This window comes from Dendropsophus ebraccatus, chromosome 5, assembly GCF_027789765.1.
Source record: "Dendropsophus ebraccatus isolate aDenEbr1 chromosome 5, aDenEbr1.pat, whole genome shotgun sequence".
Classification (NCBI taxonomy): Eukaryota; Metazoa; Chordata; class Amphibia; order Anura; family Hylidae; genus Dendropsophus; species Dendropsophus ebraccatus.
The window spans coordinates 45,202,235-45,208,719 of NC_091458.1; positions in this window are offsets into that span (position 1 = coordinate 45,202,235).

The following is a 6,485-nucleotide window of genomic DNA, read 5'->3' on the forward strand; positions in this document are numbered from 1 at the left end:
TATCCAACTTCAGCAGCCACCGCTAATCAAATGCCGAAAGTTCGAGTTCTGATCGACTCGAGCATGCTCCAGGTTTGCTCATCTCTAGTAGTTTATTATTTTTAAACACTCTCTCAGCGGGCATATAGTATAGTAAAAAAAAAAAAGTCCCCTGTCCAGACACCCCCTTTAAGGCTGCTATCAGAAAAGTCATGTTTGCTTTTAAAGGGATGCAGACTACAGTTGGTGATGAGAAAGTGCATGTTTAGAGCTCTAGCATTGCACATCATTTATTATGTGATATTTACTAGCCTGTTTATAGGTTGTTTTACTGTAGAGCAAACAACATTTCTAGTCTGACTCCAGGCCATGTTGCTTATGTGAAAACAGGTTGGAGATAAACTGAGTAAGGGGGGCAAATGCACTGCTTCATGTTCCTGTGCCATGGCACGGTGTGACTGTGCTCTCTTCATGTCTTCAGGGTGATACGATCAATGTATTGCAGTACGTTGTGCAATAGGAATGTAACACATTGTGTCATATCATGTAACATGGCAATAAATAATGGAATCTGGCACTCGCCCCTCCGTATTTAATGCTTTGTTTAATGTATAGTAGGCATACAGTATAAGGTGTAGACTGGATGCATTGCAGCTTTACCAGAGGCTTTCTCAACAGCTGGTAATAGAGCCGCCAATGCCAGAATTCATTATACATTTTCACCATGTGGACTGTCACCCTGTTATAGTGCCAGCTCCTTGCATTTACAAATATCTTGTTATATATATAATTTTTTTTTCAGAATTTTGCAGTATTTTAAGCCAGAATTTTTGGAATTGTGGGATATCACACTATTTTACCTGTAATAGATTGTAACTAATGTATTTCAGATGTATGCAGTCTTGCATAAAGCTACTGCTTGAGTTTTCTGCTGCTTTTCAATAATGTGGTTCTTAAATTCAGACTTAAATTTTATTTTTTTCCTTCTTTTTTTTGCCATACCCGAGGGGGGGGGGGGGGGGGGAGAGAGAGATTATGTTTTTTTTGTACTTTTATTAACTTGCTGTTTAATGTAATGTCTTTTTTAATCTAAATTGTTACTGGGTTCACACTACGTATATTTCAGTCAGTATTGTGGTCCTCATATTGCAACCAAAACCAGGAGTGGATTAAAAACACAGAAAGGATCTGTTCACACAATGTTGAAATTGAGTGGATGGCCGCCATATAACAGTAAATAACGGCCATTATTTCAATATAACAGCCGTTGTTTTAAAATAACAGCAAATATTTGCCATTAAATGGCGGCCATCCACTCAATTTCAACATTGTGTGAACAGAGCCTTTCTGTGTTTTCAATCCACTCCTGGTTTTGGTTGCAATATGAGGACCACAATACTGACTGAAATATACGTAGTGTGAACCCAAGTGTACTGATGGAAAATTAAAAAAAAAATCAGACATAAAGAAAATACCATGGCTTTGTAAGCAAGTGTTCACCCTGGAATGGATTAGCATGGATGGGGATAATCTTATGCTACAGTAGGTCTGCATGGTGATTATTATAGTGGCATAGTTACCATTATAGTTGTATTGTTTGGTTGCATCTGACACAATCCTTGATTGAATCCAGAATTTTCCATGATTATTTTTAGAACCAAACATTTTCATGAATACATTTCCAAATTTTCCTAAATGTTATGTAAACCCTACTCTACATATTACTTTATTAGTGACATGGCTATAATGGGGTCAAAGCTAGAAGCTGCACCAAAGATCTGATGTTTAGAGGGGTACAGTGGTACCTTGGTTTAAGAGTAACTTGGATTAAGAGCGTTTTGCAAGAAGAGCTCACACATTTTCAAAATTGTAACTTGGTTTAAGAGCATTGCTTTGGTGTAAGAGCTCCCTGTACTGGGTGGGAGGGCGAGTGGGGGAGGGGCATAGTCTGTATAGCGGGGTCTACAGCCCTGTACTCTCACCCAGGAAGTCTCCCTCACCTTCCAAATCATGGCAGATCCACTTCAGGCTGGGGCTTGCATCAGGAGACAGGGATGTGGGGGTAATTTTAGCCTGTTGTACTATGCTACTGTATTATGGGGATCTGCTGTTCCATCCTGTATCTACAAACTGCTGCTGTTTTCCAGGTTTATGCACTTACTATACATTATACACCATATGCTGATTTCTGTACTGTACAGTAACTTATATTATCACATATTCAGCTGTTTCTAAATGTTTGTTTTACATGTTATTCAGAATAAAAATCATTATTTTTGGGGTGTGGAACCAATTGTCTGCATTTACATGATTTCATATGGGAAAATTTGGTTTAAGAGTTGATTTGGATTACAAGCACGGTCCCAGAACAAATTATGCTCGTAATCCAAGGCACCACTGTATTTTGGAAAATGTTTTTTTCTACCTAACATGTAGGAAAGCAAGACAGGTGAGTATAGATTTATTTTCTACCTAACTATGCCCTGAGCCCAGTTAGATAAAAATAAACCTTTAAGGCTCTATGTCACATAAGAGGAAACTAGACAGCACATTTATGATTATACCTAAAGTCATAGCAACCATAGTGGCTACTATGATCCCCAGAGGTTTGGGGGGGCTTATTCAGGTGCACGAACATTATACAGGGATTTGCAGGGAATAACAAGTTGGTGACTTTCTACTGTCTAACTCCACTACCCAGTTTCCCCAAGAAAAAGACATTCCCTGAAAATAAGACCTAGTAGAGGTGTTGCTGAAGTGGATGCATGCCCGCCAAACAGGACACCAAGGCATGTTGCTGTGATTCTTTTTAGCCCGCTGCCATTGTCCCCTACCTTCACCGTCCATTGCAGAGGAGCTGCATACAGGATACGAAGATTGTCACCTACCGCCAACCCTGATTTTCCTTGCCGCAGCCATCGCTTGTAAATGTGCAGACAAGGCATCAAGAGGCCCGTCGCCTGCCGCCATCTCTGTTTTCCCCTACCGCCGGATGTAGAGCTGCACACAGTCTGGCGTTATCCTATCGCCTGCCGCCATAACGTACACAGTCCCTGCTGTGCATGTCACATGGGAATTCTTCTTCAAAGTAAGACATCCCCTGAATATAAAACCTAGCGCATCTTTGTGAGCAAAAATTAATATTATATAAGACACTGTCTTATTTTTGGAGAAACACGGTATGTCCTGTGGGTTCTCTATATGGCGCTATTATCCATATCTAATTATTCGTACTTATGTTGCTGTTTCCATTTAGTGCCACTAGATGGTGTGCGCCTATATTACTTTGAGGCCCTATGAATTCAGGTTATATCCTCTAGGCACATGGTAGTTGTCCAATTGCACATTTGAATGCACATAGTTGTTTTACCCAAGGAGTCTGAAGTGTCACTATTTGGCGGTATGACATGTTTGGGAAGTATACATTTTAGCGCACATCACCTTCATCTGTACTAAATGTGACATCGCATAATAATCTGACTTTCTAAGTGATTCCATATTACAATGTCAGCAGAAGAAAAGTCCATGTTATAGTAATTAGCAGATCTGCTGGATGGCTGGAGGACAGTGAATTATTATGGCACATAATATATACTCAGCATCCATTATCTATGTGCATATACTGCCCGACAACTACTTTTATGATGATTCACTCTTGAATATGCATTTCAGCAGCTCTTGGCCTGATTAAGTAAAGGTTGCTTTGTAATGAAACTTATTAACATAGCCTGTTGTGCAAAGAAATGATTGACATAAAAAGCTATGATGATCTGCATTTTTATATTAGCCGGCCTGCAAACAGCGATTAACCCTTGCCTGTTAGCTGATATGTTTGGTACAGAAATGCAGTATGTAGCCAAAACTTTTACACTATATAAAATGACATTTATTACTATGTAAAATAGAGATGAGCAAACGTGCTGAAAATTCGGATTTGCGCGAACCAGAATGATCAGCAATTAAATCCCACTGCCTGTAGAAGGTGAATGCAGCCCTGGAAAACAGTTGTACCCGTGTTGTTCAGGCAGTCCTCTGGTTGCATCCACCTTCTTGAGGCAGCCGGATTCAGCTGCCAATTGGTAGGATTCGAGCAACTCCGAATTTTCAACATTTTCCCTCATCTCTACTAATAAAAATTATTCTAACACAGGAAATGTGTACTTAGAAAGCTAACTATTGTTCAAAGTGAATGTACCATCAAGTGTATGTAAGCTTGGAGCCCCATGCTGGCTCCTATAAGGTACGGAAAAAAAACAATTTAGGCCCCCTTTACACGTCCGGAAAAACCAGAAGCATAAACTTTTATTGGACACGGACACCCTTCTAGATTTTTCCGGAAGGGTGTCCGTTCCGGAAAATAGGACCTGATTTTTTTAGAACCGGTCCTATTTTCGGCCGGAAATCCGGCCCGGACGTCCCCATAGAAGTCTATGGGAGCGTCCGGAATTCCACTCACCCGGACCAACCTTCCAGGTTGCAGAAGTACAACTCCCATCATGTCCTGCAACCTGGGTGACCACAGACTGCATACAGGCTGGAAACAAAATGATGTAGGTAGTTACCCAGGATCTAATTGACTCTCTCCACTTGCCCGTTGGTCTGGGGATGATAGGCAGATGAGAAGTCCAGCTGCACTTCGAGCTGAGGGCACGCCAAAACTTGGAGACAAATTGAGAGCCTTGGTCGGACACAATGTGAAGAGGAAGTCCATGCAGGCGGAAGATGTGTCGGAAGAACAACTGAGCCAGACGGGGAGCAGAGGGTAGTCCAGGGAGGGCCACGAAGTGAGACATTTTAGAGAAGCGGTCAGTCACCACCCAAATGACTATTGCCTGCGGATGGAGGTAGGTCCGTGATGAAGTCCATCCCTATGTGGTGCCAGGGACGGTCCGGGACTGGCAAGGGCAAAAGTAGGCCGGCAGGTCTTTGACGGGGTGACTTGTTCCTGGCACAGACTGCGCAGGAAGCCACAAAGTCCTTGACATCCTGAAGGAGATTGGACCACCAGTAGTGACGGGAGATCAATTGCCGGTCTTTTGAGCTCCTGGATGCCCGGCCACCAAAGAGGAATGACCCCACTTCAAGATGCGTTTTCGGAGTGCGGAGCGCACATAAGTCTTACCGGGAGGCAGTCTCTGCAGAGTAGAAGTGGCAACTGGAACTAGGCGATCGGGAGGTATTATGTGACGAGGGGATTCCTCTTGCCCCATGACATCGGATGCTCGGGATAATGCATCGGCTTTTATATTCTTCTCGGCTGGACGGAAATGAATAGTAAAGTTGAACCGTGAGAAGAAGAGGGACCACCTGGCCTGCCGGGGATTGAGGCGTTGAGCTGATTGGAGGTAGAGGAGGTTCTTGTGGTCCGTGTAGATGTTAACGGGATGTCTAGCCCCCTCTAGGAGATGACGCCACTCCTCCAGTGCCAACTTAATAGCCAGGAGTTCACGGTCTCCAATTGTATAGTTCCTCTCGGCAGGGGAGAAAGTCTTAGAAAAGAACCCGCAGGTTCTGGTCTTGCCTGATGTGTCCCTTTGCGAGAGGATGGCTCCTGCGCCCACAGAAGATGCATCGACTTCAAGAGAAAACGGCTTGGAGACATCCGGACGGACTAGAGCAGGAGCAGAGGCAAAGGCAGACTTTAGACTATTGAAGGCTTGTTCGGCCTCTGGAGGCCAACGTCTGGGATCCGCCTTCTTCTTGGTGAGAGCCACTATGGGTGCGACCAGGGTAGAGAAGTGAGGGATGAACTGCCGATAGTAGTTGGCAAATCCAAGGAAACGTTGGATAGCTCTAAGTCCCACAGGACGTGGCCACTGGAGAACAGCTGAGAGCTTGGCTGGATCCATCTGTAGGCCCTGGTCGGAGACAATGTATCCAAGAAATGGCAGGCTGCGCTGATGAAAAACACACTTCTCCAGCTTGGCATACAAATGGTTGGCCCGTAGTCTTCTTAGAACCTGCTGTACATGGGACACGTGGGTCTGCTGGTTGTGGGAGAAGACCAGGATGTCGTCAAGATAGACGCAGACATAGAGGAGATCGCGGAATATATCATTCACGAATTCCTGGAAGACCGCTGGGGCGTTGCATAGGCCAAATGGCATGACCAGATATTCGTAGTGCCCATTTCTGGTGTTGAAAGCGGTCTTCCATTCGTCTCCTTCACGAATACGGATCAAGTTATACGCTCCCCTGAGATCCAGCTTGGAGAAGATCCTAGCTCCACGGAGACGGTCGAATAGTTCGGGGATTAGCGGAAGAGGATAGCGGTTCTTGACAGTCACCTTATTTAAGCCCCGGTAGTCTATGCATAGGCGGAGGGAACCGTCCTTCTTCTGCACAAAGAAAAATCCAGAGCCAGCAGGAGACGTGGATTTACGGATGAAGCCCTTCTGTAAGTTCTCCCGGATGTAGGAGGACATGGCTTCAGTCTCGGGCACAGAGAGAGGGTATACTCGACCATGGGAGGAGAAGTTCCTGGAAGAAGGTCTATAGGGCAATCA